Source organism: Drosophila hydei, unplaced genomic scaffold, assembly GCF_003285905.1.
Source record: "Drosophila hydei strain 15085-1641.00,03,60 unplaced genomic scaffold, DhydRS2 tig00008121-arrow-pilon, whole genome shotgun sequence".
NCBI classification, from domain to species: Eukaryota; Metazoa; Arthropoda; class Insecta; order Diptera; family Drosophilidae; genus Drosophila; species Drosophila hydei.
Window position 1 is genome coordinate 2854345 of NW_022045832.1, and position 13271 is coordinate 2867615.

A 13271-nucleotide genomic window follows, 5' to 3' on the forward strand; every position below is an offset into this window, starting at 1 on the left:
TGTTGACATGGCCGCCACGCTCTGTGCCTGTCTTCCAGCTATATCCATAAATCCATGCAAGCAAAGGTGCAGTCGTTGCCGCTGTCACAGTCGCAGTCGCAGTCACTGTCGCTGCCAACGTCTCTGCTCGCTGTGTGCACTGCACTTGTCAACTGAGTTTGCGGCTTCAAAGCCGATCGGCTACTTGTCATGGAAGCTGTGTGTGTGGCAGGCAGCTACCTAGCCTAGCTGACCATATGCGTGGTGCCTCCAACATTGGCTATACAAATCCCAAACATGAGAGAATGTAATTGCTTTTTTTGCTTTATCTTTGCCTTTTTCCAATGTCCATGACAATTAGATATGAATTATCTGCACGCTTTGACGATTTGAGTATTCATTGAACAGTGGAGATACGAACGGATAGTTATATGTTCGATTGTTGGGCGTCGACGGACGGCATGTGGCTCTGAAATGTGTCAATCTCTCTGTCTGGCAAGTGTGTCATAGATTTAATTAGATTTGTTCCATTTGTTGGCTGGGAACGAGAAGCGTAATCTCCCGAAATAGACAACTCATAAAATTTGACGCCCTCCGACTGTGGATGACATATCCGTTCATTTGTTGTGAATCCGCCACGATAAGTTTAGAGATATGAGAATTTATGGCCTGCAGTTCGGGCAAGCTATGGGCTTAACAAATTTGCACTTTTTAACAAAATCAAAGTCTCCTTAAAGAATAGTTATGCATATCCATAGACGGAAAAGTGATTCCTGATTCGGAAACTGAATATCAAACAGAATTTATTAATCATGAATTACATTAATATGTTAAATACATTTACACTATAAGCATATTATAACAAACACGCAATTCTCTCGATACACAATCGAAAAAGGTAAACTAAGCAAAGAAATCCGAAATATTCATTGCGAGATCTTGTATCATGATACTAAAGCTATGCCTCGAAAGCCAATTTTAAATATTACTACTTTATCGATAATTGGGAAATAAGATTAGTTATCGAATAACTATCGATAAGCATGTTTCGTGTATTCTATTTGAAATTTCAAGTCTCTAATCTAAATTGATTAACAATATATCAACTTTATAGTGTCTGCCGTGCCTTCTTCTGTCTGTCAGAAATATTTACACAAAAGCATAAAAAGTTATATCGTCATCATACTAAATATATTGTAAATTTGATTGGCCACAATATATATAATTCTTTATGGTCTCTATATTGATGAAAGAAAAAGGTTTTATGTTAATAAAGTTTGCGATTCTTATCGATCTTGGTAATTTTCATTGATGAGAATCGCGTAGCACACCGGAAACATGCGCTAAAACTAAATGCTGCTTAACCAAATTACAATTCAAATGCTTGCGATAAGCCGCTTCCGTTATATTTGTGAATAGTTTCCAAAAAGCAACCTGCCTTGGATATTACTTTTAGTTTCTTACGTACTTAGAGGCAAACGAACGTTTCTGTAGCTTTTCGTCAATATCCGTTCCAAATTCGACGCAGGCCAACAAAAGAAAACAAAATTGAAAGTTCGCTTTCGTAAAATTTCAATAATACTTTTCTAACAGTACCATTAGGGTGCGCCGACGTCCACCCAAAAAAGAAAGAAGAAGAAAATGCTTGTGTACACTCTTGATAACCTTTGGCACTCGTTCAACGTAATCGCATCAACAATTTCTTGGCATTTCGTAAGTCAGCCGTCAGCCTTGGTAAACTAGAACGGAACTGGAGCTTTAAGAATGTAAAACGGTTCTTGCATTAGCAAAATTGAAACTGCAACAGCAGCAAGTGCGACACGAGCACACAAGCAGGCTAAAAATATCATTCAAATGTATTAAATAAGAGAACGGACAGGCAAAGCGAGTGCGACAAGAACAGCAATATCAGTGTGATTTAAATATTTAAAATATGGGCGGGTGGGTAGTCAGCCAGTGGTTGGTGTCGCCAGGGGGCGCCACTTCAAACTACCATCCGCCAACAATTAAATTTATGACTACCCAAGCGAGCGCCATCTTTTGACATTAGCACTTAAGTTTGAAATGGGGCCGGCCGTTAGGCAAGTGTCAACTTTTCTTCTTTTTTGATCTTACTGGGTCACTTTACGTTTTTGGAGTCTGAGCTTTGACGGTTTTAGAATAATTTCTCACATGTCACTTGACGCGTCTTCATTTCACTCATAGGTAAGTTCGGGTCGTTGAGAAATGTTTTAGTAAATTGCGCCTCCGACTCGGCTAGCAACTCAACCCATTTCTGTCCAGATGCAGGGCGACATAAATGCCACAAAACACGTAATGCTAATAGTATGCAGCAGAAAGGGCACAGGCAACACAGAATGTCGTCGGCCGGGTTACCTGGGCTGCTTGGAGTGTGCGCGCGTGAAGACAGACTTGCTGCAGCCCGTGAAGCTCAGTGACATAATCGGCACAGTTGCCCTGGCAACAAATGTTTTGCAATTTTCAATGGTTGTTTCTCTGTAGGTTGACGAGGCTCTTAAAGCTGTTGCTAAATAATCCAAATTTATTTTTCAACTTATGTAGAACAAATCTTAAGTATTAATAGTAGTCTAGCTTTTTCTTTCTTTAAGGAGACATTGGTTTTTCCAATCTTTGATTAAATCCATTTTCCATTAAACTATTAAAGCGATTAGTAGGAAAATGGAAATTGTGCATTTATCTCTTAAATAGACGATTCTTTTTATTGACGTTTTTTCTTAGGAATTTTAAATTTAGATTTTCTTTATACTTAATTCAATGTCTATTAGAACCTGTCATTTTCTGACTATTTCGCTTTGTGTATTTGAAAACATTTGTGTTTTAATCTTGATCTCAAATCAATAGTTTCTTGAAATATATACAAATTAACAATAAATTTAATACAAGCAACAGAGTTTATTTATTGACAAATTTATTAAAATCAAAATCAATTTAATTTATGATTTTTTGTTTGTTTTTGATTGTTTGCGTTGCTTACTATAAATAGTAATATAGATTTGTATTGATTTAATTTTTTATTCAAATTTGCTGCTTATAAATATATAAAATCTTGATTGGCATTTATAGGTATTAAACGAAATGTATGTATGAAACAAGTTTATTGCCAAAAGGGAACCCCACAATTTCTTCTTTCAAAATAGAAAAGTTAAAATTTCCACAAATAATATGAAATCGTTAAGTTCATTTTTGCAGTACATCTCGCGCACGCAATCAAAACTTTGATTTGCTTAACTTTTCTGAATATTTGTGCTTATTATAAGATGTTGGGTCGCTTCGTGACTGACCCATGATTCCTTTTTTTAGCACTGTAACCTTTGACATTTCTGACCCTTGACTTTTGTACGTTTTATTGCTCGGATCTGGCTTAGTTTGATTTGATTGATATGTTGGGTACATCAAGTAAATGTCATACACAGCGCTAAGTGTCAGTGAACCAAACATATATATATACAAAAGATATATATATATATCTTTTATGTAAAGATATGTGTACATATTTCTAGCCATGCGGGTGTCCAAGGGTTTGAGTTGGGAATTCACTGAGTAACAGCGGGCCATGTACATATTTTATGGCTTTATATCAATTCGGCATTAATTGGCGCACGAATTTGTGAATGTTGCTTTTGTTGTTGTTGTTGCTGTTGCTGTTGCTTGTATACAAAATGTATTTCATATTTTGTTGCTTTCCTGCATATTTATGGCTTTCGCTGGCCCGCGAGCGTAATCAGCAATAGCAACTGAAGTGGAAGCCTCAGAGTTGGCTTGGATTTGGCTGCAGCAATTGCAAAAAGAGTAGCTGGAACTGTAGCTGTAGCTGGAGTTGGAGTGGGAGAGTCATGCTTGAGTGACGAACGCAGCGGCTGGCTGCTTGGTTTGCCTTGTTTGGGCCCGGGCTTGGGCTAGATTGCTGCTGGGCTATGCAGATTGCCGGCTGCAATTTTTAATGCATAATCAGCAGCAAAGACAGCAAAGCAACGTTTTGCTACGTGACGAATTACATGCAAAATAGCCTGCTAACAAATAGCCAATGCGGCATCTACATAGAAGTTTGCGCTCTTCAGTCAAGTGTGCTCAGCGAAAGGCAACCGTAATTAGAAAAGTCCCGAACACTTTTTACAGCAACTATGTGACAAAAGTAGATTTCAATGTATTCAATAAATAATTTATCGTAGGATTCTCTTGACCAGAAAGTTCGGTATCAACAGTCTCTCTATTTTGTTTCATAATCATAGTTAAAACAAAAGTAATCAAAATAAAAAAATGCTAAAAATTGATTATTTATGATAGCAAAAGAAACGTGACAAATATAAATCTTTAAATATTAATGACAAGCATAAGATATTTTTAACAATTTTATCTGTTAAATTTAACAGTTTCGCTGTTATCTAACTTTTATATAGCATTAGATAACGTTGGCTTTTGTTCTATTTTTTTTTTGGTGAATATAATATAATTATCAATGTTGTTTTAATGTCAATTTCCATTTATTGTCCCTTTTATTTGCTCAATATTCAGAATTATGGACCTTGGAGTCAAACACCTTTCTAATGCGTAGATTCTGAAAGCTGTATTTCTAGCTGATGTAAATTCAGCTACCGAAAGTCACGTAGGCCAGACATTCGTTGTTATGCCAAATGTTGTGGTAGCCGCAATATCTCCGGATATCGCATTCTCCCTCTATCTCTGTCTTTCTCTCTCTCTCTTTATATATATATATATATATATATATATATATATATATTTGTGGGCACGCATGCGCTGCTTATATACACGAGCATAATTTTTAATCAAATTGCAATTTTGGTCAGAAGATCAGCCATCTCTGCTGCAATGCAGTTCGGCATGGTATGTTTGGGTTCGGTTAGGCTCGGTTTGTTGAGTATTCCTGACCAAGGAGCTGGATGGCTGACTGGTTGCCTGGCCAGCTGGCTTTCAGGTGAAATTGTGTGCAGCGCAACGTATTATTAAATTGGCTTGATTATGGGCATGGACAGAGCAACGGCAAGAGCAACACCAGTCGCAGTCAGTCTAGGCGGTGGTGGGCGTGTGCCATGGGCACGAAATTGAAAAAGCGAAAAAAAGAAACCAATTTTTAGTCGGCTCGAGCATTTCCTGTCGTGCCATGCTGCTGCTGCTGGTGCTGCTGCTGTTGCTGTTATTGTTGCTCTGGCTGTTCCACTCTGAGCAATTAAAGTGTGTAAACATGGCTGAGTAAGCCGAATTGACTGTCGGAGTGGCAGACGTTTGGCCATAAATCTTCCAGTTCAGCCAGAAATAGAACCGCAGCTTGCTCAGCTTTTGGGGCATCTCGCCCGAGAGTGCAGCGCGGTTGTGATAAAGACCTAAAAGAGTCGAATACAAAATAAAAGCAACAACAACAACAGCAACAAATGCAACGCACCAATCAATAAAAGCACATAAAAAACAAAATAAATAAAATGTCTTGAGCGCATTTGTGATTGATCTACACGTCGCCGAGGAGCGTCACAAAGGCCCTAGCGAGACTCGCATTCCCCCAAAGTGCCCCTATGGGTGCCTAACTGGGTCAATACTTGGTTCTTTACGCCTCGCCGGTCCAACTCAATGCTACATATCGATAATGGCTGTCTTGATAAAGTTTCCACGCCCGTTCCACTTTCGACTGCCGACATAATATATATTCCAAAGTCTATAAATATATTTTCTTGTGTTTTTTCCTACTCATAGAACTCTTTGCATAAGATTCGTCTAGTTTTATCTAGATTCTGGACATTTTCTTAGTTTCTGGTTGCCTAATCTGGCTGTTATATCATAATGATTTCTGGTCACGCATCTAAAACGACATGTTTATAAATTTTGTTTTGCTTTTCGCTTTTCTTGTGCCAGTTGTGCAACATTTATAAATGATGTTCGCTCATTTTCTTACAGTTAAAGCTAATGTGCAACAATTATGTCACCTACCTTGCTAAAATATATTTTTGTTTTGGTTTTAAAACTCTGCAGGCTTGAATTTCCGCTTGGGGCCAACAAAAAACGACTTAATTAAGTGAATTTAACTAGGGAGCAAAGCAAACAAAAACTGACCAACACCCACGCAATAAATTACCAAATGGCTCATGAAGTCAATTTCGTTTGTTTGCCTTTTCTGCTCATTAAACCGCGATACCCATTAAAAATGCGTCAACAGTGTATATTGGTTCTGTTTAGTATCTAATTGAAAGAAATCTATTAGTGTCAAATTTAATATAATTTAATTATATTTCATATATATATATTATAGAAATTGCCTTTCAGCAGACCCGAGCTTCAATTTACATATCAATATCCATATGCAAATTGAAGCTCGCATCTGCTGCTAGTCTGAAATGCCCGTCTAGTGTATTTGTTTATTTATCGCTTTTAATTTGACTTTGTGTGGTTTCGAGCTAATGAGTTTAACAACCTGTCGTCATTTGGTTTCCAAAATATATAATGCTATATTTCTACTGTTCAAATAATCTACTGAACCTTTGACATGGAAGATGCTTCACGGTTCCACTTCTTCAAATTAAATTTACAATATTACATATTTCAATATATGAATGTTTCAATAAAGTTTTCAATGTATTGACTTCTTAATCTAAGAAATATATGATTTGTAATTTTATTTATCATTCATTCTGTATCCCGTTGATTCTCTGATTCCACTCGTTCACAAGTTCTTATTCTAAAATAAACTGAATGATTGATGTACAAAATAAAGTAGTTCATAGTGTCCATAAGTCCATAGTGCGCAAACATATTAAACCCTTAGTCTATGCAATTCGATTTGCCGGTTCAGAGTCCGAAGTCATGTTGTCAACTACATTCATTATCACTTGATTTACGATAGATATCGTAAAATAATCTATTTCCTTTGTGCTCAAACAAAATTTAACATATCGTGACCTAATGAATTGCTTTAGGTTTTAATCAATGAAAAATGCCGAAAAATAAGCGAATATAATACAGATATATATATATATATATATATGTTGTGTGCATGTGTGTATATGTAGTTGTCTTATCTGAGCTGTTGTTAATTAAAATGCCATCGATTTTCGTAGCTCTATATAATGGCATATGTCCATTACTAGATGACAGCATATGTTAATTAATTAAGTAAAAAGTTTCAAGCGCACATGAAAATGCCACAAGTAATGCAATTGTCTAGCGCTGATGATGCCCTACCAAGTAAAATTTTTAGAATTATATATTTATATTTATATATATCTTTTTTTTTTATTTATATATATATGTATATATATATATATATATATATATATATATATATATATATATATTTATATTTATTATTTATATGATACTATTTGTATTATATCTAAATTATATTTATTATTATAAATTTTATTTTTTAGTATTATTGCTGTGTCCGACCCATATGAACCTTTACCTCCTTTTTCATGCGGTTATATCTGGTTCTAAAAACTAGGAAAGCATACCATCATTTAATTAATAATTTTCACATTCCCTTTTCATCATTAGGGATCATTGCGTAAAGGCTTAGCCAGTCAATAAGTTCGTAATCACGCGCAGCGCATCGTCTGTCATTGTTCTATGGCCCAGCCCAGTTCAGCACCAGACCCCAAGTGGCATTTGTATATTAAAATTGCGACGTCGTTGGTCATAAAAGATGATATTTGCATATTCATGTTTTCATAGAAAACAACAAAAGTGCAGTTGCGGTTCGATTGGCGTTGAGCGTTTGAAGCTCGGGCAATTTCAGCGAGTAGTTGCCCATTAGTTCGTTTCAATATGGCTTTAACTCTTCCGCATTACGAAAACGAGAAATTGTGACAGTCATTGGCCCAAAAATATATATATATATACCTAGACAATGGCGAAACGTTGACAAAGCCTGCGCCTGGCAATGCTCCACAATGAAAAGCGAAACTATTACCACAGCAAATGTTTTGGTTAAGCAGAGCTTTGTGCGAGTGGCTTCGATTCAATTGGCGTTTTCTGAGCTTATTTCTAGTCCGAATCGAGCAACAAAACAGCGAAAATTGTCAGCTGGCAAAAGAAAATGCATAAACAGTGACCAAAATCTCGCTAAGCCCAAAGAAAATAAAAATAATATAAACAACTTTATGATTCTCGTGGCTGCAACGACTTTTCAATGCTCTTTGAAAATATTTGATAATTTGAAAAAATTTAAGGTTTTGTTATTAATAAAAAATATTTTGGTAGATAAAAAATGTTTATTAAAATTAATACAAAATATTTTCATTAAAAAAAAAATTTAAATAAAAAACAATTCTATTTTTATACCAAAATTATTTTAAAAACTTTTATATTTTTTATTTATTTATTTTTTTTTAATATTGTTATTGTACAATTTTTTTAATGTTATAAATATAAAAAAAAGGTTTAAAAAATTATAAAAATGATTTTAAAAATTAATTCTTTATGAATGTACATATTTCCATTTGTTTTGACTTGCAATTGCAATGTGCATCATGCAACATGCCCTGCTCGTGTGAGGGTATCAGGTCTAACGTGGCAACAGCTAGAGCGTGCACAAGAGCAGTCCTCAGTGTGGCAGAGTAGCGAGTCATGCTTGGCTGGCTGCTTGTTGTTGTTTCTCTTTCGCTTTGTATAATTTTAGCCCGGCTTAAATGTTGCTGTGTAGCTGCTGGAGTACTTGCAAATTTGTTGTTTGGCACAAAACGGCGGAGAAAATAGTTTGAAACGTGCTGCTGCATAGCCAAACGAACAAAAAACAAACAGTTCAAACCAAAAAAGCTTCTGCAGAGCAAAAGCCGGCCAAAAACCAAAGAGTCTCTGGCTGCTATTGTTGTTGCTGCTGCTTGTTTAACATAAACAAATGTTGTGCAAAAAGATATTGACAGAGAAATATATAGAAATGTACATTTTTAAATGTTTAAAACAAGCAAGTTAAACCGAACCTGCGTTGCTTATGTAAGAAACAACATCAAATGCAACAATAATACAACTATTTTGTTTGTTAGCCAGGCGGATGAAAAGTTGTTTAGAAATTGACATGGAGATTTACATAAACTAAATTAGTAAGCTGTTGCTAACAAGTCTCACAGCTCACAGCTCACAGCTCAGGGCAAAGGGCGTGCCAAATGGGCGTGTTAGACTGACTGATAATGCTGTTGTTTATCTATATATATATATACGTGTGTATATATGTAAATTTGTAGTGTGCGTCTGTATCTTGAAGACGATCTTTGTGTATGTATGTGTGTGTGTGCATGCTTATCTGTTTGCGCATCTGCATCTTCAAAGCATCTTAATCCGCATTTGGCCTGCAAAGTTCTAGCTGTTTCGTTGAAAACAATCTTGTGGCCTGTGAGTTTTTCGCATTATTTTTGGATTTCAGCTGCGCATATTTTATGCTCTGCAATTTGTTACTCACTCCACGCTTTCTGCTCAATTTTCGCTGGAAGAACCAGTTTTTTCCCGCTGTCTCTCTGTTTGGCTATTCGCACGTTGAGAATTTCATTCTTGAAATGTAAACAGCTGTGCCAAAGGCCGCCAGATACACATACACACACACACACAGATACATAATGCCCACACATACAGATACAGATACATTTGCAAATACACAGATAGAAATATATACAGCTGCTACACCTTTGGCATATGAATGAAGCAGTCGTCTGAAGTGCCATCAGCCAAACGAAGCACAGCCACAAATTTGGCCATAAAATATGGTAACGAAACACCTGCCATACCATGCCATGCATCAGGGCAAGGTGTCCTCTTCCTCCGTCTCTTCACCTGTGTTGTTGTCTTTGTCCACTTGGACGACCCTACGATGCCATTGTTTCCTCTGCTTATTGTTTAATCTTTCATTTGCACTTTTGCTGACAAGCGGCGAACTTGCAGGTTGCATATTTCAGTTATTCAGCAGGCATTTGACATGCTCACACTCAGCTCGAATTACAGCTACCCAAGCGAACACTAAATACACATGTTATGCATTTATTTTGATTGAAAAACTATAGCCCACGGAGGCCAATCTCAGCTTGTCAACTCAGTTCTAAGAAACCAAATATTAATGCTCGCATTTACCTGTCGAAAAATTCATAAAGAAACTAAAGTTTGTAGCTTTTGTGATTGCATTTGGATTTAATCTTTTGAACTGACTTGTAAGTTAAATATTAAATTATCATAAATTTTCGTATACTTTGGTGGCTCAAATAAAAGGACACCCATCGAGTCTGTTTAAATGTAAGAGCATTCAAAAGCTAAGTCGAGGTGTCTATTGTACTTGGAATCAAGCTGAACCGCACATCAGTTATTTAAATTGATTCTTAGTTACTGTCGCTGACGCGTTGACCTTTAGAAGGTCTAAAACACTAAACTAAATTAGCTAAAAGCCCTTCATAAGGTCAATTAAAGGTAGCCATTAGCATCTAAATACTCAGCTGTGCGCGTAACCAAATGAATATATAAGCAATAATAATCTATTTCATTTACATAAAAGGCATACATATATATGCTTATACACATATATATATATATAAATATAGCTATATTGTGTGCTTGCACTCGTGACATTAAAATCAGGCCAAGTGAAGCACGACCGCGTTCCTTCAGTGCACTGATTTTCTGTATCCTTTGGCCTGTTCCTGACATTAGCTCAGAGAAGGGGCCACAATGCACTTGTTAGTTTGGCATGCAATGGTCCGCCTTTGAGAGCTGAAAAGGTGAATATATTGTAATGCGATTGCCGCGCCATTTGCGTTGCATGTGGCAATACACAAAAAGCAAAAGCAAAAAAAAATATCGATTGCGGCATGTTGTCAGGCAATAGCTAAACACGCGCGTGTGTTCGGGAGTCTAACGTATATACTATATACATTTGTACGCCTTTCGAACCCACACACAAACTTGGTTAAAAATTGATTTCCCTTCAAATGACGCTGGTGGCAACTAAGCAGACACAAATACGGATACAGATACAGATACGGATACAGACACACACAGTTATAGATACACCAACAAGCAACGTTTCGGTATCTAACTGTGCGCCGTCGTATCTCTTCGATACGTGCGGTCGTCTGCGTGTTAAATTCTACTACTTACTACACAGTTCTATCGCAACATATACTCTATATATTTATGTATATATAGATATATATATACAGTTTAAAGAAGAAAAAACCAAATGAAATGTATGCAAAATGCCTTCACAGTTTCGTTGCCAGTTTGAAAATCGATAAGCACTGTGGCGATACAAACAGCTGATTGTGTGTGTGAGAGTGTGTGTGTGTGCGCTTGTAGCTAACAAGAAACGCAAATAGTTTTTCCATTTTGTAACGGAAAATTCTGTTAAAGCTTTTAAGCATTTAGATTTATAGCTGTGGCCCTTTTCTTTTTTTGGGTCCCGCATACTCCCTCCCTTTCAATTGACAATTGTGCCATTCGGGCAGCTGTTATGAAGCTTACATTATTCTACTCTATACGCATATTTGTGGCAATTGTTATGTGTTGTTGCCCAAATATTTACTTTAATTTAAGTACTCTACATGGATGAATACACTCAGAGTTGATTGTTTATGCTGCGCCATGTGACAAAAACTGCTTTTATTCTTGCTCTTTGTGCGCTTTTTTTCAAAGAGATTTCTGTGTAGTGTGTAGTGCGGCTTTTACACTTTTTGTTGGTTAATTAAATTATTATACCATATGACTACTAGATAACGGTGCTGCAGCTTTACAATTTAGAGTAATGCATTTACTTAATTAAGTAAATTAATTTAACCTAGATTTATTTAACTTTGGCGGCGTTTGTAAAGTCCTGAACTTGTTTGCAAAGTTTATTCAATTCAACTCAGATAAAAAGAGTTAGATGAAAATTGGACTTGAAATTTTAAAGAGCTTTTTTCATTCGTCAGCTAAAAGTATAATAATGTAAGAAGCTTCAAAATGTTTGCTTAAAATGTCAATTTAAATTTGATCGCAATTGGATTAGAAGTATATTTAATATACTTAAGATACTTTTAGCATTCACAGCGAATACTTACTCTACTCTTGTCATGATACCCAGTTTTAATATAATTTTTCCTGATACACTTAAGTGAAAATGTCTCTGATTTCAAATATTCTTATATATCAGTAATCATTTCATTTCTTTTTTTTTTTTAATATTTTACATATTGATATTGTCTCAAAAGTCAGGCACGATTGCAGTTAGCTTAAAGTTACTTGAGACCTATGTATTTTAAAGATATTATTTAAATTATGAGCTTAAATGCATTTTGGCCAATTGTGTGAAGTAAACAAGTCTGCAGGCAGAGCTCTGTTAGGTAACAGCGCTGCAGTTGGTTAACAGTCAACTGTTAGCAGACATTGAGGCACTGTTAATAAGTTTTTCATTTGATTTACGGCCTCTGGCTGAGTGAGTCAACATTATGTTTGGATTAAGCGGCAGATCAGACTGTACACACACACGCACACACACACATATATATATATATATATATATATATTTACATTTATATTTATATACATATATTTATATATACATCTACATCTATCTGTTTAAATGTACACCTTTGCATCTAAACAACGCTGGAGCGCTAATTTGATGCCAGCAACATGTCGACAGTCATACAGCATTTCTATTTACCTTGCACACGCCACAGTCTGTGTGCCCCGCCACCGCACACACTCTTTATGCGCACAATTTCTGTCTGCGCTGCACAATTTGAAGTGCCTACACCCCTCACCTTTCGCCTCTTGACCCGCTGCTTGCCAGCAGGCAAAAAGGGGAGCAAGTTTAAATGCAACGAGCAAAAATCAATGCAACCCCAAAGCATTTCGTCAGCCAGGCGCCCAGGCCACCCTCTGGCCCAGTCTAGTCCAGCTGAAACCGGGGTAAAATTCATTTGCCCGTTGCCAGTTGCCGGTTGCCACGTGGACTGGTTGCAGGGATCGGGTGAGGCGTGTCTCTTGTTTGTGTAGGCGTCAACCGGCGCCGAGCTGCTTTATTAGATTGCAGTAAATAATTATATGACGTGCCCCAAAAAAAGAGAGCTTGCCGGCTCTCCAGCTAATGAGATACAGAGCTATCTATTCTATTGCCTTTTCATTACTAACACTTTGGCCCCAAAAGCGTATAACTAGATATTAGTGTGGACTGGGCAGGTAACATGAGGTGTATGGAAATTTCTATGACTTCAGCTAACAGAGTCAGTGTCAAATTTACACATTTATGAGTTGAACAAAAGGCAAACTAAAAACGCATTGTAATGCATGTTGCACATTGTGAGAGAGAT

At 36.5% G+C, this 13271-nt stretch overlaps 1 protein-coding gene across 1 annotated transcript in view; it reads left to right on the forward strand.

The window, feature by feature from the left end:
- Window positions 1-13271, forward strand: part of LOC111602879 (protein pellino) — a 29264-nt gene that overhangs the window by 10766 nt on the left and 5227 nt on the right. The window lies entirely within an intron of this gene.